Source organism: Cibotium barometz, chromosome 20 (genome assembly GCF_041138505.1).
Source record: "Cibotium barometz isolate CiBa-2024 chromosome 20, ASM4113850v1, whole genome shotgun sequence".
Lineage (NCBI taxonomy): Eukaryota > Viridiplantae > Streptophyta > Polypodiopsida > Cyatheales > Cibotiaceae > Cibotium > Cibotium barometz.
The window spans coordinates 30530674-30554228 of record NC_141065.1 but is presented as its reverse complement, the minus strand read 5'-3'; the positions used below and the strand labels follow the sequence as shown (position 1 = coordinate 30554228).

The following is a 23555-nucleotide window of genomic DNA, read 5'->3' as shown; positions in this document are numbered from 1 at the left end:
TGCAAGGATTGGTTTTGAAAGAATGCCTTTTTGAGATATCGTGTCTTGGAATGCCGTGATTTCTGTTCTTACTCGGAATGAGCAAAACAAGGAGGCTCTGGGTTTGTATGATGAGATGCACTGTTGGAGGCTGGGGGTGGCCGTGTTCTCTACGGAGTGAGCCTTTGGCCATTGAGAGAGGGAGATGTTGCTGAAGCTTGTACGAGAAGGGAGTGTTGGGACGGCCTTGGGAAGAGGACTGGGGATTTTGCAGACGGGGGGGGGGGGGGGGGGGGGCTCTCGGGTGTATGTGCAGAAAAAAGGACGCTAGGTTGGTGATTCAGGAGGGACGCTGCAGACAAGAGGCTTGGTGATCTGTGCAATTTGTCAGTCGTGAAACGACGACAAAAATCATGAGGCAATAGCAGTCTCGCTGGTGGCGTAGAGGCATTGGTTGCAGCTTTAATAACTCTGGCTTATTTTGAGGCAGAGGATGTGCACAAAACTGCAAAGCAAGCGCTTTATGGAACCTTACGTTCAACTTGGGCAATGCTTGGCGTATTGTTAAAGAAGTAGGAGTTCATGCTCTTGTGCAGTACCTATGCTCGTCCTCTAGGTCAAAGATGGCTCGCTTGTTTGCTTTGCCAATGCCAAGGCCTCCTTCCTCAACAAAAATGTAAAGGTGGTCACATCATCAATCGCCTCCTCAGCAACCTAAAGAAGTTCTAAAAAAAGTCACCCCTCCAAGTGCAGTCTCCAGACATCGAGCTAGCCAATAAGGATGATTTCATCTGTCAACCTAGAAAGCTGTAAGCTCTTTCTTGTTAAGGTGTAGCACATAGGAGTAGGGATACATGTGCAAATGGCATGGAGGTTTGTAAATAAGTTAGTGTGATCTAATGTCCTATTGAGTTTGAAAAATACCTATAGGTTTTCTCCTGAAGAGATATATATTCTGTTTCCTTACTAGGATTTTGGAAGCTACTCTCACAGCCAGAAGTCTCGTACTTTCCCAGCGATACCGCCCACGTCACGACAGCTTTTTGGTGAACCCGACGTGAAACTGCTGGGGTGAGAGTTAGTGAAATACACAGTGCAAGCTATGGCTAAGAATCCTGAGGGACAGGGGGTTCGTTTTGACCCTGGGGTTATGCAAATGTTTCAGATGTTTACTATGTATATGCAACAGCAGCAAGCGGCTGAGAGGGGGCAAATTTCCACGACTAAAGCACTGCAGTCAATCGTGAAAAAGGTGGATCAATTTGATGGTAAAGACATCACAAAGTACCTGCGCAATTACACAAAGGAAATGGAGCTAAACAGGGTGACTGAGGAGGATATGGTTCGAAGCTTTGAGCTGGTATGTGTTCCTGAAATAAGAGAGCACATAAGAGGATTACAGGCAGCACATGGTGGCAGAAATTGGGAGGAGTTCATGCTTGCTTTGAAGGATGATTATTTCATGGAGGATTCCGAGCGGGTGACCAAGCAAACTTTCTTGGAGTGGGTTACAAAACCCAAAATTGGAATTTCTGCCACAGAGTTGCTAAGAGAGTTTGAGAAGCGCTATGCCCAGCTGTCAAGGATAGAGCGCACAACCTTAGACAGGGAAAAAACAGAGCTCTTCTTACAAGCAGCTGGGAAAGATCTCCAAGAAAAATTGGAAATTCTCCTCGAGGATAAGGATACAGAGTAGGGGCTAAAGAATGACTGGAATGATGTCGAGGATGCGGTCACCATGCTAGCAAAGCGGCAACGAAGGAGGGATAAAATGATGATGAGCTCGGCAACTCCTATAACTGTTACCCCTGAGAATCTACCAAAACCTGCTGCAATCCCAAAGGTAGAAGGGCCGATGGATGAGCTTATTAAGGGCATGCGAGACCTAAAACTGAAGATGTCTAGGATTGAAGAAAAAGGGCTACCATTAGGGCAGGCTTCTATGCAAAGGCCTCAAAGCAAAGAAGGGTTTACATTCAGATGTATATGGTGTGATGACCCAGAACATGCAAAGAAAGACTGTGCTAGCTGTAAGGAAGCCCTCAGAAATCAACTTGTGTTTTTCAAAGATGGGAAAATCCATCTTACAGAGACTGGTCTTCCATTAAGCACAAACTTTGGGAAAGGAGGGATGAAAAAGCTGGTTGAGGATATGGCTGCTAGCCATGCCATCTCTATGGTTGAGGCAGCAACCTATGGGTTAAAGGCTGGTCAATCAAAGCAAGAATCTGAGAATGATGAAGATTATGAGAATGAAGATTTTTGGCCATCAACAATGGAACTAATTGCGTCAAAGAAGGTGTCTAAGCAGGCTTTGCATGAGGCAGGTGACTGTATACGTCTTGAGACTGGCTGGGAAGAGCCTGTGGATTCTTTATCTGTTCATGCCTACATTGCAAAATGCCAGAATAATGAGGCACAGGTAGAGGAAAAGCGTAAGAGGGAAAATGAGGAAGGAGGGCCATCAAAAAGGGTCACCCATGGTAGTGAAAAGAAGGATCCTGGGCAATCACATATGCCTCCGCCGCATAGCAGACCTCCACAGGAAGTATCAATGGAAAAAGTGCCAGCAAAAATGAAGCATGAGAAGGAGAAGGGTAAAGGGAAAAGTCCACTCTACAAGCTTCAATCTGATATTGAAGCCGCAAAACAGACCTCAAAAAGGTGCTTGAAGAGAGGATTCTAAATAGTAGGGTGGAATTTACACTAGGGAAAGTCTTGGGGATTGCAAAGAAAGAATTCCATGATGAGATAATTGATATTATAGGAAGGAAAAGGTAGTCCATAATTGAGTCTATTCCATTACAAGGGGAGGCAAGCACTTCTAAGACTCATGGAGTACAGGTACAACAAAAGGAAGAGAGAGAGAATGTGGTGGAATGTAATCACTCTGCTGAAGGGGCACGACAAGTACGCTTTGTGGATGAGGATGATGAAAAATAAGTTCTTACAAAGAGTCATTACTCCAGGAGCCATTGGGCAAGGGCCACCACTGAAACCCTTGTCAAGATAGGTGACTTGGAAGAGCCGTATGTCGCTCTAATTGACCATGGGTCTGAAATAAATCTTATGGCTAAAAATCTCTACAACAAATGTAAGTGGCCAATGGATGTAGATCATGGGTGGATGATTAAAGCAGCTAATAACTCATCTGGAGAGCTCTATGCAATGTGTCCAAATGTAAGGGTACAAAAAGGTTTTGAACAGTGTGGTCTTTTGGAGAAGGATGAGTTTATATCAGGTGTCCTTGATGAGGTGTCATTTGTGGATACTATGGGTGAGCTTTGTGCCATGGAATGTTCATGCTTGCAGGGTGGGAATGAGATGGTGAAAGTATCGTCTGTGGGTATGTATGATGTAATCAAGGAATTTGAAGAAGTGGAATGCAAAGGTATGTATTGTGGGACAGATGCTCGAGTTGATACAAAATATAAAACGGTTGCAAAGAAGGTGAAACCAGTTGCCTTGCCCCTGCCACCAGAAAGCAAGGAGAAGATAGATGAAGCCTCTATGCAACCGAATCTCAGAGATCCGAAGAAAATTGGGCATAAGTTTACACAGGAAACCCTAAAAGAGCTGAAGATTGGTAAAAAGGATTTTCTGTTGCCAGTTGAAAAGGAATGCTTTGAGGAGATGCTTGTAAAACATGGGAAGGCCTTTGCTTTTCAGCCGCATGAGATAGGCTGTGTTGATCCAAGCATAACAGCGCCAATGGTGATCTTCACTGTTCCACATGTGCCCTAGAACCTGCGGCGGCCGATTCCAGTACCAAAGGCTCTCTTGCCAAAGCTGATGGAATTACTAAAAGAAAAGATCAGGATGGGAATTTTGGAGCCATCATGCGCTCCATACTCCAACAGATGGTTTACCGTGCCAAAGAAAAATGGAGCATTGCGCTTCATTCAAGACATGCAACCTGTAAACAAGGTCACAATCAGGAATGTGGGAGCAGGTCCGATTGTGGACGAGTTTGCAGAAGCATTTGCAGGGAAAGCTATATACTCTATGGGTGATCTGTATTCGGGATATGATCAATTCCAGCTAGATATACAAAGCAGGGACTTGACCACAATGAAAACTCCTTTGGGATTGGTAAGGATGTGTACCTTAGCACAGGGAGCCACCAACTCAGTGGCGCATATGATGAATGGAATGAATAAAGTCTTGCGAGACTTCATACCACAAATAACTATGCCTTTTCTGGATGATGTGCCCATAAAAGGCTGTGATGAAAAAGATAAAGATGGGGATTTGGATTCAAAAGGGTGCCGCAAGTTTGTGGCAAATCATATAAAGGATTGTGATAAAATTCTATCTAGGCTTGAAGAGGTGAATCTTACTTTGTCTGGATTGAAATCAGTGTTTGGGGTTGGTGAAGTGCTAATCGTGGGGCATCTTTGTAGTACTAATGGACGCCGACCTTGTCCAGCCAAGATAGATGCAATACAAAGAATGAAAGAGATATGCATTAATGTTACAGAGCTGAGGAGATTTCTTGGTGCATGTGTCTTTTATGTTATATGGATCCCACATTATGCACATGTAGCAGATCCTCTTTATCAACTTTTGAGGAAAAATCAAAAATTTTTGTGGAGTGCAGCACATATTAAAGCTATGCGGAAGAAGCTGAAATATTTGCTCCAATCATCACCTACTCTAAGGAAGGCAGATTATGAGTGTGGCAGGCCTGTGATTGTTACAGTTGATACTAGTCCTACTGGGATAGGATGGGCAGTAGGGCAAGATGATGAGGATGATCACAGGTATGTAATCAGATTTGGAGCAAAGGTATTAAGCATTCGTCAACGAAAATATCCACAGATCAAGAGGGAGTTATGGGGAATAGTCACTGCTCTAAAATGTGAAAAAGAATATCTTATTGGGGCATCTGTACTTGTGGAAACTGATTGCTTGCCACTCCTTGGGATGATTGCAAGCTGCACCACTCCAGATATTGCTATGCTTAGGTGGATTGCCTATATCAAGTCACTAAATCCTGAGTTTGAGCATATTGCAGGAAAAGATAACCCAGTTGCAGATATGCTATCAAGAGCCAGGTATGAAGATGAAGAAGGGATGATTAGTGACACTGATGATGTAGGTACAAAGTTCTATACTATTGCATATGCAAAAGGGGACCATACTTGCTTATCAAATGCACTTGAGTCTTTTACTGAGGAAATGTATGAAAGAGATTGGTTGCTTATTGGCCAATACTTGAGTACCTTGACAAGGCAGGAAAATTGGTCTGACTTAGAATTCAAGAGGATCCGCAGAAAAGCATATGGGTATTTTCTAAAGGATGGGTACCTGTGGAAGCATCCTAAAAAGCAGAGGAATGCTATGCCACAGAGAGTCATATGTGATAAAGAGACTCAAGGGAAGCTCATGAAAGAATTCCATGAGAGTCTCTGGGCTGGACATCGAAGTGTGTGGGCCACCTTTACCAAAATAAAGGAAAGATATTGGTGGAAAGGAATGTACAAGGATATTTCCCAATATGTGGAAACATGCATGGTATGTCAAATGTACTCAAATGTGCGACATCGTGATGGCTTGCAACCAACCTACCCACCTGCCATGCACTACAAATCGGTAGTGGATCTAGTTACAATGCCCTTGGGAATTTGGCAGATGCGGTACATAGCACTTGCAAGAGAAGATTTGACAAATCGGGTAGAAGGGCGTGCTCTTAGAACAAAGATTTGACAAATCAGGTAGAAGGGCGTGCTCTTAGAACAAAGAGTACAGAAACAGTATGCAAATTTCTCTTGGAAGATGTGATTTGCCGGTATGGTTGTGTTGGGAAAATAACAGCTGATAGGGGTGAGCTAGATGTTGAAGAAGCAAGGGAATTCTTCTCTAGAATTGGCATCAAACTGGCCCTAACATGTGCTTACAACCCTGAGGGCAATGGTAAAAGTGAGCGAGGACATCCTCCAATCATTAAAGCTTTGGCTAAGGCATGCAGAGAAAGAATGCGAGAGTGGCCAAGGCTGCTACCATATGCTTTGTGGGCTGACCGTACAACTCATAGCTCAGACAGGATACATGCCTGCAGAATTAATGTATGGTCAGAAGCCAGTAATGCCAGTTGAAAAAGTAGTTCCAACTTGGAATGTATTACCCTGGGTGGAAGGATTGAAGAGGGAAGACCTCCTTGCATTGCGAATAAGGCAGCTGGAGAGGAGGCCTGAAGATGTAGAGCTTGCTAAAGCTCGATTGAAAGATGCAAGGTTGAAAAATAAAGAAAGATTTGATAGAAGACACAGACTCTGGCCAAAACCTATTGAAGAAGGTGATTGGGTCCTAATGTATAATAGTAGCCTTGACAACCAGTTTACTGTTCAAAGAAAGTTTGCAAAAAGATGGTTTGGCCCTTACATTGTCAAGCATGTGCATGGAAATGCCACGTATACCCTATGTGAGCTTGATGGAACAGAGATAAAGAATCTTGTAGCAGGCAAAAGGATCAAGATGTTTAAAAGAAGGCATGACAGTGATCCTTTTGATTCACAGGAGACTCAGGATGAGAGGCTTGATAGTGATAGCATGGGTATGGCTGAAGAGGAAGAGGATGATCTCCCTGATAATGTAGAAGATGAAGACGACATCCAGATATATGTGGATCTTGATGATGATTTGGCACATACCAGAGGATGTGCAAGTTTAGAGGGGGTGGATGTCGTGCCATGGGACGTCTATGGTGTGAAACCATGCATATGAGGCCATTAAATGCAAATCCAGATGCATGGGATTAAGTGCCATGACTTGAGTCATTATATGATGCCTAAGTACATATGTTCATATTGTAAATGAGGTTCAATAAGACGAGTTGAGGCTGAGCCAGGTCTCGAAGCTTCTGTACATGAGTGTGGTGTGAATCATGGAGTTTTATGCTTATGGTAGACCTTGTAGTAGGGGACACCCCTCTCAACATGTTTGGGAAATGTGAGAGCATGCATGATGCAAGGATTGGTTTTGAAAGAATGCCTTTTTGAGATATCGTGTCTTGGAATGCCGTGATTTCTGTTCTTACTCGGAATGAGCAAAACAAGGAGGCTCTGGGTTTGTATGATGAGATGCACTGTTGGAGGCTGGGGGTGGCCGTGCTCTCTACGGAGTGAGCCTTTGGCCGTTGAGAGAGGGAGATGTTGCTGAAGCTTGTACGAGGAGAAGGGAGTGTTGGGACGGCCTTGGGAAGAGGACTGGGGATTCTGCAGACCGGGGGGGGGCTCTCGGGTGTATGTGCAGGAAAAAGGACGCCAGGTTGGTGATTCAGGAGGGACGCTGCGGCAGACAAGAGGCTTGGTGATCTATGTAATCTGTCAGTCGTGAAATGACGATAGAAATCATGAGGCAATAGCAGTCGCTGGTGGCATAGAGGCATTGGTTGTAGCTTTAATAACTCTGGCTTATTTTGAGGCAGAGGATGTGCACGAAACTACAGAGCAAGCGCTTTATGGAACCTTACGTTCAACTTGGGCAATGCTTGGCGTATTGTTAAAGAAGTAGGAGTTCATGCTCTTGTGCAGTACCTATGCTCGTCCTCTAGGTCAAAGATGGCTCGCTTGTTTGCTTTGCCAATGCCAAGGCCTCCTTCCTCAACAAAAATGTAAAGGTGGTCACATCATCAATCGCCTCCTCAGCAACCTAAAGAAGTTCTAAAAAAAGTCACCCCTCCAAGTGTAGTCTCCAGACATCGAGCTAGCCAATAAGGATGATTTCATCTGTCAACCTAGAAAGCTGTAAGCTCTTTCTTGTTAAGGTGTAGCACATAGGAGTAGGGATACATGTGTAAATGGCATGGAGGTTTGTAAATAAGTTAGTGTGATCTAATGTCCTATTGAGTTTGAAAAATACCTATAGGTTTTCTCCTGAAGAGATATATATTCTGTTTCCTTACTAGGATTTTGGAAGCTACTCTCACAGCCAGAAGTCTCGTACTTTCCCAGCGATACCGCCCACGTCACGACAACGCGATAAATCTAGAGTTGATATGCTCAAATTATGTCTTCCCCACACAATCCTTTAGTGGGGAAAGGATAACTAAAAGGTATTGATCTCAGAACGGTCCACACATGGAGTAGGTAGACTTTAATACTATTGGACACCCTGTCCTAACATTACGAGGGGTAGAACATGCCTCAAAATGAGCTCTGATGGCCATGGGAGGTGAGAGCAATGAGTTTACACCACATCTACACCCTACAAATAGTAGCACTAATTGTGAACCTACATGGACCTACGTGGTATTAATCCCAATTAGGATTAACAATTATGCTCCTCCATTTGAGGACATTAATAAGTATCATGCAAAGGCACTATAAAGGTTGTAACATTATGAGAAATTGGCCACCCAAGGCCTTAATTAGTAAGTTTTGGGCATCCACATGAGAATAAGGGCCAATTGTATATAAGGTATTTTCTCATAATGAAGAGACACAATCCCCCTTTGTGCTATGAGAGTTCTTGCTTTGCTTGAGAGAGAGAGTGTGAGAGAGTACTCTAGCACATGTCCCTTCTTTATACTTGTATGCTTGCATGCTTGTGTCGAGAAGTGAGAGTGAGAGATTGCCTTGTGTGTGGTGGTGTGAGCAACTCTACGGTGACAGCATGGAGGTAAAGTTTGGAGGATTGGAGCTTCTCAAGTGATCTTGGAGACCTCAAGGGACATGAGCTTGAAGAATTGGTAAGTTCCCTACAACAATTGTGTTCTATTTCTTCTTCCAAAGGTGAATGCATAGAGTTCCTTCTTGGAGGTGTGGTAGCCCATAACATTTTTGGCACTGCTGCCAGGGAAACACTTTTGTTTCTTCCATCCTCTTTCAGTTTCAGCTCCCCTTACACAAATTTCATCATTGTCTTTGCATTCTGGTAGTGCATTGTGTATGTGGGATGAATGGATAAGGTTTGAGTGAAAGTGAAGGTTTGTGAGAAATTGGTTATTTTTGTTGTGTGAGTGGGTAGTGGGGTGACCCTAGAGGAAGGCTACATCTTTTTTCCTTTCAATTCCTAAACGTGAACGAGCAGGGTGATAGTTTGTTTTGGTTTCTTCAAAAAAATCCACAAAAATCACAAAAAATAAGGAGCCATTGGTTGTGTTTTGAACTCGCATTACATTCCTTATGTCTAGCACAATCATTTTGAAGCATTTGGATAGGTAATTTGCACCCAAATTCCTGTCTTCTATTGTCGACGTGGAAACTTCACACGTGAAAGTGCAAGAAAACAATTCACGACAAAATACTTCCTGGTATCGCATGGCGTGAACCACTCTCGCAACCAATCAACGCCGCAAATCATGGGATTATCTTACTAAAATAGGTCATCTTATCTTGACATCTCTGACACAACAAGTTCGACAAAATTGTAATCCATGAACTAGCACAACATGAAACACTATATATAGTTCACAACTTGAACGATTTAGATCTCACCTCAATCTGACAACGTGAACAATTCTTGGACATCTCACGGCATGAACTAATTAGATCTCACAATGTGAACCACGTAGCTTTTCACACGGTGTGAACTATTTACCATTGCACGATGTGAACTGTTACTTGTAATTTCATAACGTAACCAAATTTAGTTCACGAACCTAGTATTTTTAGATTAGGATTAGGGAGACCAGTAAAATTAGATCAACATAATGCTAAATTGTAAATCCAAAGTAATCTTCGAGCATGTGAGAGTGCAGAAATTAGTTCATGACATGAACTACTTACTATTTCATGACATGAACAATTTGGATCTCATAATGTGAATGATTCTCTTACATCTCACGACATGAACTGTTATCTGCAGTCTCACAGCCATAGAAAACAAAGAAAAATCATATCGACAATACCTTACCAAAATTCAATTGGGATAGCAAATTAGCTTATTAAATCACAATCACATGCACTTAAGGCTCGGGGGGTGCACCTCAAAAAATGTAAGTCTACCACGTGCGATCATCAGGTGGGGTTTTTTTTATCCAAAATATTGGGTAAATTTACAGAAATACAATTACAAGAGGGGTATTTTAATTGTACTTTGGAAAAAAACCCGTAAGTCTATAAAGAAAAAGGGGTAGTTTTATTAGCTCAAAATTCACAGATAAGGGGTTTTTTAAATACCCCTTGAACGCACGTCGTAGGAGGGGCTTCCATATAGTGCACCCCCCGAGACTTAAGGTCTGGAAAGCTCATCCGAGAAGATGACCTCACTCCTGATGACAGTGCATCAAACCACCCAGGATCTTCTTATAAAAGAGTGTTGGTTCATGCCAACCAAGGGTACTTTTTCCCATGTGGTTTTTTCCCTTGGATATCAAGTGTGAAAGGACACTCTACATATAATATTTTGTGCTTCTATATTATATGGATGTGGCACACATGCAAGGGTTGACTTGCATTTTGTGGCCACCACACTTTTGGCTCTCTCTCTCTCTCTCTCTCATTTTCTATGTGTGAGCTTCTTCATCCTGCACCTAACCCTAATGCGCAGGTTTGTGTGTGTGTGAGTCCAACACCAACAATTGGTATCAGAGCTTCAATCCAGGGCCTGTAGTAGCTGACTGTGGAATTCCGTCGGTAAATTTTTTGAAAAGATGCAGGGGGGAAGAGAGCTTGAGCTCTTGCAAGTACACACACACTCACAAAACCCTAATAGAGAACACATAAGGTGAGAGGCTGAAATCTTCTTCTTCTTCTTCACTCAACACTCATCAACACACCATATACAAGATAAGAGTACTCATAATATGAAAGGTACTCAACCAATACATACACGAGTTCTCTATAGTGTGAACCCGACTAAATGAGCTGGCGCTATAACTATGCCAGTCTCTAGAATGGCTGTCACACAGCCTGTCATCCCACTGGCCGCATATCACCCATGATCTCACCAACCATGCCAGTGGTGTAAGTGTGGGGCCTATCCCCAAGCAGGTCATCAGTGTCCACCGCCTCACTAGACGAGCTCGATATCTCAACACTCCCCCTCGAGCTCAACTCCATCTCATGTACACCAAGCGAAGCCCTGAATCTGCGGAGCTTCTCTGTACCCAATGCTTTGGTGAAGATGTCAACTACCTGATCCTCTGTGCTGACATAAACAAGGTCAAGGTCTCCTGCCAAAACCCTCTCTCTGACGAAGTGATAGTGGACCTCTATATGCTTTGTGCGAGCATGAAAGACTGGGTTCCTGGCCAACTGTATACTGCTAATGTTGTCACAGAAAATGACAACTTGTCTATCACTGATAGACCCAAATCTGCAAGTAGCTTTCTCAACCAAGCTACCTCACATGCCACCATGGCAGCTCCTCTGTACTCGGCCTCTGTACTGGATAGAGCAACCGTAGGCTGCTTCTTGCTGCTCCAAGTCACATCAGCACTCCCCAAAGAAAACATGAATCCACTGGTAGATCTTCTATCTGAGATACTACCAGCCCAATCAGCATCTGTGTACCCATGTACACATATCTCTGTCCCAGTCTCATAGAATAGTCCACAATGCAAAGTAGACCTCACATACCTCAGTATGCGTCTCAATGCATCCAAATGCAATTTTCATGGAACCTGCATAAACTGACTCACCAACCCAACAGCATAGCTCAAATCTGGCCTGGTGATCGTCATGTATATCAAGCTTCCTACTATGCGCCTATACATAGTAGGATCCTCCAAGATCTCTCCTGAGTCTGCACTCAACTTGCCATTTTGATCCAATGGCACAGAGATAGGCTTACAGCCTGTCATACCATACTTGGACAACATGTCCAAGCCATACTGTCTCTGCAGTAATCCAATACCATGTGGTGACCTAATCACCTCAATGCCCAAGAAATATCTGAGCTCCCCCAGATCCTTCATCTCAAACTTCTGTCTAAGCAAGATCTTTACATCAAAGATCTCTGCATCATGGTCCCCTGTAATGATCAAGTCATCTACATAGATGACAACAAGCACAACCCCTCTATCACCATGTCTCACATACAGCGAGAAATCTGCATTGGCTACATGAAAGCCAATAGTGACAAGATATTCAAAAATCTTGTCAGACCATGATCTGGGTGCTTGTTTTAAGCCATACAAGGCTTTCTTCAGCCTGCAAACATGCTCGGGGTGACCCACATCCTCATAACCAGGTGGCTGCAACATATACACCTCTTCTTGCAAATCCCCATGCAAGAATGCATTCTTTACATCCATCTGATGTAAAGACCATTGCTTTGATGTAGCCACTGCTATCACAACTCTCACTGTTGCCATCTTGGCAACTGGGCTGAAAGTTTCCTCATAATCAATGCCATATGTCTGCGCATATCCTTTGGCTACCAACCTAGCCTTATACCTGTTTATGCTTCCGTCACTGTTATGTTTTACTTTGTACACCCACTTGCATCCAATGGTTTTCTTGCCTTCAGGCAATTGCACTAAATCCCAAGTCTCATTTCCATATAGTGCATCCATCTCCTCATCCATAGCTTTCTCCCAACACACATTTCCAACAGCCTCATCAATGCATGTGGGCTCTACAACCTGCACAACCTTTGCCATATATGCATAATGATGTGCCACATAACCATCATATGTAAATCTCTGCATAGGGTTTTTCACTCTCCCAGATCTTCACAACTTTGCATTCATGGCTTCCATAGCCTTCTTTACACCAGGTGTTCTCATAGCTGGAATCCCAAGCTCCTCATCAAGGCTCATATATGAGCCACTAGACTCTCCATCAACATGAGAATGCCCTGCAAAAATGTCAGGCATACCAAGGGGCTCAACCACTTTCTCTTTTTCTTTATGTGATGTACTAATCACATTTGCAGGACTGGTATTATGACGCAGCCTGCCACTCCATGGTCTATCAATAGACCCACTAGATGAGGACTCTCCTGGTCCACTCAAAGACTCTGATTGCTGACCTGCATTCTGTGCAACCACACTTCCACTCACATCAGTCCCAATAGCTTCTTTTTCAGCAGCATACCAGCTTCTCATCTCATCAAAGACAACATCCCTTACCCTCAACTCACGTGTAGCAGGGTTATAACACCTGTATCCCTTTTGCTCAAGGGAATATCCAATAAACACACATTTTTCAGCTTTCGAATCCAGCTTAGTTCTCAGCTCATCTGGCACATGCACATATGCAATGCATCCAAAGACTTTCAGATGAGACAAATCTAGTTTTCTGCCAGTAAACCTCTCCTCTGGAGTTACATCATGTATGGCTGCAGTTGGAGTCCTGTTCATGATGTATACTGTTGTAGAAACAGCCTCATCCCAATAGCTATGCGGCATATTCTTCTTTTCCATCAATGCTCGCGCAATCTCAGCAATGTGCTTGTTTTTCCGCTCAGCAACTCCATTTTGCTGCGGAGTGTATCTGCATGTAAACTGTCTCTGAATACCATTCTTCTTTAGAAATTCAGAGAACTCATTGGAGAAGTACTCTCCCCCTCCATCTGACCTTAGGCACTTTACATATTTTTCTGTTTGCTTTTCAACCAAAACTTTGAAATTTTGAAAGTGAGTGAACACCTCACTCTTCTCCTTCATGAAGTATACCCACACTTTCCTTGTGTGGGTATCGTCAATAAATGTCACATAATACCTGCAGCCTCCCATAGATATGGTCTTCATAGGACCCCATACATCTGAATGCACAACATCTAGTGCATTTCTGCTCACATATCTGTTACGTGGAAACACATGCTTTGTTTGCTTCCCAAATTGGCATGCTTCACATATTTTCTGCATACCTTCCACTTTAAATTTTGGCAGCCCTATCACAATTCCTTTAGTCTGCATAGACTTCAAAGTCTGCACATTCACATGTCTAATCCTTTTATGCCAAAGGTCTGTGTCTGCAACAATTCCTGAACCATTTGCAAACATCGCAGCACTCATCTCAAGCATGTCTACATTCAACGTAAACATTCTGCCCACTCTGTTGCCTTTTGCAACCAACCTGCACTTGTCTTTAAAGTCTTTGAAACATAACAACCATCAGGGTTAAACTGAACCTACAAACCCTACTCAATCATCTGGCCAACTGAAACCAAATTCTTTGTTATGTTTGGAACGTGAAGTATATCTGCAAGGTACTTCACTTTGCCATCCTGCATAGACAATGGCACATCTCCAACATGGGCAATTGGATGAGCAGTGTCATCCCCTGTTTCCACAAAACCTGGTCTTTCCAGGTTTTTTATCTCCATGAACCACTCCCCATGACTTGTCATGTGGTTTGAAGCACCCGAATCCACATACCATACATCATCTTTTTGTGCTGCATCAACATTTTCAGACATGGCATTCACGACATGCTGCATAACAAACAACCTTTCATTATCCTCATTATTTCTGCTTGAGGATACATAGTTGTTTTGCTGCACTTTCCCATTTTGCATGTCAGCCTGCTTCTTATAGCATTCTGCCTGCACATGTCCAGGCTTACCACAATAATAGCATTCACGTGCATCATTATATTGCCTTTGCCAATTTCCACGGCCTCTTTGACTCCCCCTGCCTCTGAATTTGCCTCTTCCACCTGCGTGTTGTTGTTGTTGTTGTTGTTGATTCTGGGAGTGTTGTTGTTGTTGCTGCTTCTGCTGGCCATAATTCTGATTACCTGTTCGGCCACCTCCTTGACCGCGTCCACGGCCTCCTCTACCTCGTCCTCTTCCTGAACTCGTGTAGAAGGCCTATTGCTCTGAACTGTTTTTGCTTTGTGAAGACTATTGGTCTTTCACCCAAGCTCTTCTCTTCGATAATCAACACACAGACACCAAATCTGTAAAGTTGGGAATATTTTCCCGAGTCTGAATAGACGTCTTGAACGCCTTGTATTGTGGCCCGAGACCACGTAGACAGACTTCCGCCTTATCATCATCATCTACTGACACACCAATAGATGCAAGGGATTCCACAATACCCTTTATCTTCAACGTATAGTCATTCACAGACATGCTCTTTTTCTCCACAGTATGAAGTTCATTCTTCAACTGTATCTTGCATGCCTTGGTATTTGTTTCATAAAGCTTTACCAAGGTGTCCCACGCCTCCTTGGGGGACTTGGCATCCTGAATGTGCCCAATCATGGTGTCCTGTATACTAATGGTGGATAGCCAATACATAACCTTCCTGGCTCCTTGGTTCCAGTCTTTAAACTCTTTCACATCTGCAACAGTTGGATTTATATCCGGCATCTCCGGTGCTTCTTCATGCTCACCTTCTATGTAGTCCCAATAGCCCTTTCCCATCAGGAAATTCGTCAACCTGAACCTCCAAGCATGGAAGTTATTCTTATCTAGCTTCTCAGCCACAATCTGGGTTATCCCATCATTTGACATCTTGCCAAACACACAATTTTACCAGAAACAGCACTCTGGTTTGTCCTGCACAAAGTGCTGTATTTCCTGCAGCAGTACTGTAATACTCTCAAATGTCACAACCAGTGACTTCAATGTGCATACATACACTCAATGGCAACTGTTGACCTCTTTGCAACACCCACAATGTCTGCACAGTCAATCTGTCTTCTTGCAGTTCTTAAAACAGAGTTCTGCAGAGAATCGTCGATGACTTACCCGCAGTGCTCGAAATCGCCTACTTTCTGAAAAACGGAGGTCCAAACGCACCTGAAACGCGTTTTCGGCCCAGGAAATTTAGTCCGATAGGACAGAATAGTTGCCCTATAGCTCTACTCCCACGAAGAAAGCTCCTCAATCAGAGATCGTTGCCGGTGCCTCCCGTAGAGCTCCCGACAAGGGTGTAGTCACCAACACAAATAGGGAAGAGTAGTTGCAGCTCTTACCCTCGTACCGCTTCCTGTGGTTCTCTTGCTTGTTGCTCAGCCCTTAGCACGAACCAAGCTCTGATACCATGAAAAGATGCAGGGGGGAAGAGAGCTTGAGCTCTTGCAAGCACACACACACTCACAAAACCCTAATAGAGAACACACAAGGTGAGAGGCTGAAATCTTCTTCTTCTTCACTCAACACTGAACACACCATATACAAGATAAGAGTACTCATAATATGAAAGGTACTCAACCAATACATACACGAGTTCTCTATAGTGTGAACCCGACTAAATGAGCTGGCGCTATAACTATGCCAGTCTCTAGAATGGCTGTCACACAGCTTGTCATCCCACTGGCCGCATATCACCCATGATCTCACCAACCATGCCAGTGGTGTAAGTGTGGGGCCTATCCCCTAGGCGGGTCATCAGTGTCCACTGCCTCACTAGACGAGCTCGATATCTCAACATTTTTGTCAAAAACACAGATTCCATTCATCGCCTGGTTTTTGCCGCTCAGCCCAATCGGCTTCGTTAGTGGCCAGTTCTCCACCGCCGCCGGCACCACCCAGCTCTATCGACGATGCGAGTGTGCAGGCAGTCCCCTCCGCCCAGCCCGGCTGGTGTTCTTACTGCGCAGACACCCACCGCTGCCCAGCCCGACCGGCTGCGATACTAGGGGACAGGTCTCCGCCGTCCCGCCGGGTTCTTGGCGCACCAGCGTCGCCTGCTAGCGCCGCTTTCGCCTAGCACGTCGGCTCTGTGCACCGCCTCTGCCTAGCCCGTTGGCTCTGTGCACCTGGCTGCTGGTACTCAAACACCTCTGCATGCCTATGCCACTCTTCTCCGCCTCTGTGTGCTCCCCGACTAACACCTACAATACACGTACCATCCGTACTGTCCTCGCCTGCAGGTACTTTTCATGTGAGTGAAAATATGCATTAAAATATACAAATTTTGCAGACACTTCTGTGTAGGTCAGATTCAAAGAAAAGTTGCAAGTGGTACAGGCAATTTGGGGGATTTCTCAATTTCAGGCCAAATTGGAAAATTGCAATTTGGGGGTTTTCCAAATTGAGGTCAAAATCAGCAAATTGAGCCTTTTTGAGTTGCAAAAATTTGGGGCTTTTGTGAAAATTGGCCAATTAAATGCACATTGAAGCGATTGGAGTGCATAAAAATTGGGGCTTTTCAGACTGGATCATATAATTGGGCATTACAACTGTGATTTGTCGCGTATGTATACACATTGTGTGTAATTGGACAATTTGGTGCAGGTTTACACTTGCTTCAGTTTGCAGGCAAACATTTGCACATGACATTTGGTTGCCTAACAGTGCACATTGGTGCTTGGTTTGCTTGCAGGTATATTTTGTTGACATGGCTCAAAATGCTACAGATGTATTTGGTGTGCTCACCCAAGAGGACAAGTTGGATGGATCTAACTACTCCCTCTAGAGTTTCATGATCCGTAATTTACTGGTAGCCAAAGGGCTTTGGGGCATCGTGTGTGGTGAATGACACACGCCCACTTACCATACAGCCAACCATGCCTCAAAGGGGAGGTGCTCAAAGAGCTCCTGATGTAGAACCTACTCCCACACAAGAGCAGAAGAGATGGGACTCTAGAGATGCACAGGCCATGTCATTGATAGCCTTTTCAATGAAAAGGACTATTATTCCGCACATTCGTTCTTGCAAGACATCGAATCTTGCATGGGACACATTGGAAGCAATGTATGAGGTACGCAACGAAGCAAGAGTTGCCTTCTTGAACAGGCAATTGGATCTTCTTTCTATGGATGAGGGTGACTCCGTGGCAGATCATCTCACCAAAGTGAAAGATTTGCAGGAACAATTGCTCAACATTGATGAGGTTATCCCAGACAGACAGATGGTCACCAACACTCTTCATTCTTTGCCACCTTCTTACTTGGGCTTTCACACCTCTCTCAACCTCTCAATGAGAGGAGGTGGTGATCCTGTCACTTTTGAAGAGCTGGTGGATTTACTCTTGCAAGAAGAGCAAACAAGAGCAAACTTATCGAGCAATCGTGGTGGAGACAAGGCATTTACAGCCAAGGATAAGGGTAAAGCAAAGAGCTTTAAGCATGGGGGACAACAGTCTAGCAAGGCTAGTCATGGGGACAACCCTCTTCTGGTGGTGAAAAGTCTGACAAAGGGGATGCAAACAAGCCCAAAAATAAGGGCAAATGTCACTACTGCCACCATAAGCCTAGACACTACATCAGTGAATGTAAGAAGCAGATTACAAAAGAGAAAAGGAAAGAAGCAGGCAATGCAGTAGCAGACTCTTCTGATGACAAAGCACAGTAATCAGCTAATGTAATCCAGGAAGAGTACACTTTTTGGTCACATGGCACTAGTGGCACACCAAGTGCTTCAGACAATGATATGTCTTCCATTGCATCTGACAGACACGATGTATCATGGTATTTTGATAGTGGTGCTTCAAGCCACATCACTTCATACAAAGATGTATTTCAGCACTTGGTTTATGCTTCAAATGGCCACACTACTATATCATGTGCAGATCATACCACATATCCAGTAAAGGGAATTGGCAATGTCATACTTATTGCAGCCAATGGTGCCAATATATGTATGAAAAATGTATTGTATGTTCCAGGGAGAAAGAAAAATCTGCTCTTCGTCTCAGCCATAAACGACCAAGGTTTAAAGGTTGAATTTGAAGATGGGAAGTGTTTGGTAAAAGACCCATCAAAGGGTGAAATAGTCACTTCTGGAACACGATACAAAGGCTTGTATAAGCTGGACAGCTATGACAAGCGTACTTATGATGCAAATACAGTGGCTGCCCACACTCCTACTATGCATGATGCAGAGCTATGGCATGCTCGTTTTGGGCATGTAAATTTTCAGAGTTTGATGCTTATGCAGAAGCATCATATGGTTGATAATATGCCGCCTCTTGAGTCTCCAACAAGACATGTATGTGAGGGGTGTATTTTGGGAAAGATGCAACAAAAACCATTCCCCAAAGATGGAGCTGTTAGAGCTAAAAGTAAATTACAGCTCATACATAGTGATGTATGTGGTCCAATGCAAACACCATCCATAGGGGGGCATCTTTACTTCGTCACATTCATTGATGACTACTCCAAGTTTGCTTGGGCTTACCCCTTGAAAGCGAAAGCAGATGTGTTTACATGCTTTTGACACTTTGTAGCAATGGCTGAAAATATGTGTGGATTATGTAAAGTCCAAACACTCCGCTCAAATAGAGGTGGAGAATACATGTCAAATGCATTCAAGGATTATATACTTCAAAAGGGCATCAAACACCAATGTACTGTGCCCTTATACACCGCAGTAGAATGGTATAGCTGAAAGGGAAAATAGATCTCTCATGGAGATGACAAGATGCATGGTGAAAGCACAAAAGTTGCCTCACAAATTTTGGATGGAAGCTATAATGTGTGCAACTCATGTGTTGAACAGGTGTCCAACAAAAGCTTTGAAAACCATAACACCATTTGAGGCTTGGTATAGCCGAAAGCCAACAGTGGATTATATGCGTACATTTGGGTGTTTGGCATATGCACATGTGCCAGAACAACTCCGAACAAAGCTAGATGACAAAGCAATGAAATGCATTTTTGTGGGCTACAGCAATGAGAGCAAAGGATACCATCTTTATAATCCAACAACACGAAGGATTTTTGTCAGTAGAGATGTGGTATTTTCTGAAAATTCAGAATAGCCCATGTATAGCTTGTATAAAAGTAATGATACAGGCATACAGGGACATGTTTGATGGACTATTACCCATTGCAATTAGGGGGGATTCAGATTAGCCAGCCCCTACACAAGAAAACCCTCATGTAGAACATGTGGAACAGCCAGCCATTCAGCCCCCTTCTATAGAAGAAGTGGAAGATCTTGTCAGGGAAGAGCAAACAGCCATAGACACAGCCAAGTCAGTGCCAAGATGGTTGCTGAGAAAACTTTGCAAGAAAGCAAACTTGTAGCTCCACTCTCACAGGTAGAACAAGGGCTAGTTCCAGCCATGCTTTGAATATACATCGCGGGGAGTCTGCATTAGCAATGGGTGGTCTCTTTGACTCAGAAGAGCCTTCTTCTTCTGAAGAAGCACATGAGAATGAGCATTGGTTGCAAGCTATGCAAGCTGAAATCTCTTCTATCATGAAGAACAATACTTGGGATCTTGTGGAATTGCCTAAAGGCAAGCATGTCATTGGAACAAAGTGGGTGTACAAAGTCAAAAGGAGGTCTGATGGTACTATTGACAGGTACAAAGCAAGACTTGTGGCTAAAGGCTACTCCCAAAAAAAGGAAATAGATTATGAGGAGACTTTTGCTCCCACTTCAAGAATGACCACAATAAGATCAGTGATTGCATTGGCTGCACATAAAGGATGGAAAATGCATCAATTGGACATCAAAACTGCATTCTTAAATGGGGATTTACAGGAGGAAGTATATGTAAATCAGCCCATTGGTTTTGTAGTTCCTGGAGAAACATAAAGTATGTAGGTTACACAAAGCATTGTATAGCTCCAAGAGCTTGGTATGATAAAATACATGCTCATCTAACCAGCCAAGGTTATGTGAATAGTCCAGCTAAAAGCACATTGTATGTGAAGAAATTCGATGCCGATATTCTCATAGTCATCTTGTATGTAGATGACATGCTCATTACAGGTACTAGCAAAGCACAAATTTCAGATTTCAAAGCTGAATTTGAAAGCTGAATTTGATGTCAGATTTGGGGCCTTTACACTACTATCTCAGCATACAGTTTATGCATATAGATGATGGCATTATTATGCACAGCAAACTAAGTACATAAAAAGTTTGCTAAAAAGGTTTCACATGGATGAATGTAAGCCCATTTCTACTCCAGTAGAACCAGGTGTATGGCTTACTATGCATGATATTATTGGAGAGCCTTTTGAGGCTGGCATTTGCAACCAGGCGCAGTGGGATGTCTCATTTGTAGCCAGGCAATGGGATGTCTCATTTACTTGGGTAACACGAGGCCAGACATATCTTTTGGGATGATTGTGTTGCAAATTCATGTACAGCCTAGGCACAAAGCATTGACAAGCAGTCAAACGCATTTTTCGTTATCTTCAGGGTACCCTGGATCTTGGTTTGTTCTATCCCAAGGGGGACAGCTTGCAGCTTTATGCATACAGTGATTCAGATTGGGCTGGTGATTATGATACTAGGCAATCCACCAGTGGGAATTGTATTTTTCTTGGCAGTTCATGCATATCTTGGTTGAGCAAAAAGGAATCCACTGTTGCCACATCCACTTATGAGGCTGAGTACAGGGCAGTCTTCACAGCTAGAGTAGATTGTGTATGGTTGAGGAGACTATTGGCTGACCTTCATGAGTATCAGCAGACACCCACCACCATTCTCACTGATAGCCAGAGTGCTATGTCCGTGGCATGAAATCCAGTATTTCATGCACGTACCAAGCACATTAAGATTCATTATCACTATGTCAGAGAGAGGCTACATGCAGGGGAGATCAGTTTATCTTACTGCCCTACACAGGATAATGTTGCAGATCTATTCACAAAGGCTTTACCTCAAGAAAAGTTTGAAGCTTTCCGCAAAGCTTTGGGCTTACTCTCATACAGAGAGTGATTTGCTACCTTGTACAGGTTCACACTTCCACTACAGGGGGATTTGTAGGCATATGCTCACTTATGGTAGTGTTATGTGTGAACAGGGCTTAACCAAGGGCACTTTTTCCCATGTGGTTTTTCCCCTTGGATATCAAGTGTGAAAGGAAACTACATATAATATTTTGTACTTCTATATTATATGGATGTGGCACACATGCAAGGGTTGACTTGCATTTTGTGGCCACCACACTTTTGGCTCTCTCTCATTTTCTGTGTGTGAGCTTCTTCATCCTACACCTAACCCTAATGTGCAGGTTTGTGTGTGTGAGTCCAACACCAACAACCACATCGTCAAGACAAGTAGTGAAGAATCCATGAAAGAAGGGCTATGATTCTCTATGTTTAGGAAAGAGGAGAAACCACCCTCCCCTACAAGATCTAGTGGTATCATTGATAGAGCCTAGGGATTTTTTGGTCTCCAAACCAACAATGATGAGGAAGCGCAATCTTCAAGCACGAATCTTTAGGCATGGGCCCGTCAACCAACACCGTTGGACTAGGTCCAAGGCACGAATTACCAACCCAACCTTCAAGTTCTAGGCTATCTAACACTGGCACCCCCAGAATAAGTAGAGACTTGGAAAGCGTAGCCAAGACAGGCCAAGTATTCTTCCCAACCTTAGAAGAAGTGGAATTAGATTTGAAAAGGGTTGAAGTAGAACAACAACTGCGAGAATTGAGCTTAAGGAAATTTAAGAGCTTGATACTCAAAGGGCTAGGGCTAAACAAAAGGAAATGGGAAATGTGAATCTATTTCAATCACATGGCAAGAAACCAAATAGTTATGGGCACGACTGAGGGAGACATTCCAAATTTAGAGCCCATTAATGAAGAGCCAAGAGAGAAGGAAGGGTTTGTTACCTGGGATGATGAAGGGGATAACCTACCAAGGGACATTGGTGAAGTAGAGGACCACCTGTACACCAAGAAGTACATCGAGCAAATGATAAATCATCCCATGTTCCTACAAGAAATGGAGCTCTTGATTCTACAAAGGCGGACGGAGGCTGCTAATAATGAGCCAGGCCAGAATGAAGTGGCCAGACCAACCTATAGGCCATTAATGCCTAGAAGATCCAATGTTGGAAGAGGACGAGGTCTAGGTAAGGGGGGGAGTAGCTCCTCAAAGACCAAGGGCAGATCCAAATGTAGATCTTAATGCAGCCACAAGGCCAAATTTATTGAATATGGCTGTGGAAATGGGCCGAGGAATGCTCAAGGAACTAGGCACTGCTCTAGAATCTAGACCATCCCAAATGAAGCCAAACATCATTTCAAAGCTCATATAAAAGTTCTCATGGGATGGGGACCTAATCCAAAATTTTGAGATCTTTGAGTCCACATGTGAAACCTGCGGGCCAGTAAGTGATGTAACCCCCATAATTCATGCCTTCTCATTGACCCTAAAAGGAAAATCTCATCAATGGTTTTGAACCCTCAAGCCAAAGGATAAGATCAATTTCACTTGACTCAAGAATGTGTTTGTGCCAAGATTTACCCGAAGTGGTGATAGATGGAGTCTTGTGGCACAACTGCATAATATCAAAAAGAAAGGAAATAAGTCTATGCGAGACTATGTATCATGGCTAAAGCACTTGAATTCAAGATGTAAACTACGGAAGAGGCTAACTGATGATCAGTTATTGCCTTGCTTCTGGAAAGGAATCTGAGATCACAAAATACATGATTATCTAGTATTAGCCCAACCGGCTACTCTGGATGCATGTTCTGGATGCATGTTGTAAGTTGGAAATCAAATATGAAGACAATATGCTTGAATTGCCACACAACTTGAAGATGTCAAAATATCTTCGGCAGCAATGACTTCTCGCGAGTTTCAAGTCACCAAGAAATAGGAACTCAGAGCAAGCAAGTTGGGAACATGACTGTGGACAAACTCAGTAATTCCATACTAGAAAAATTGAAGGTGAAGGGTGGAAAAGAAGCATATGATCATGGGCATACCCATCTTTACCCTCGTAGAGATTTGGTATGGTGTTCTATGTGCAGATTGAATCACACTACCACTGAATTCCCACAGTTAAGAGTAAGGCCATTACTCTATT

General features: G+C 43.5%; 1 pseudogene; it reads left to right on the top strand.

The window, feature by feature from the left end:
- Nucleotides 1–3147: 3147 nt before the first annotated feature.
- The window catches only part of LOC147627779 (uncharacterized), a 41149-nt pseudogene continuing 20741 nt past the window's right edge, over nt 3148–23555 (top strand).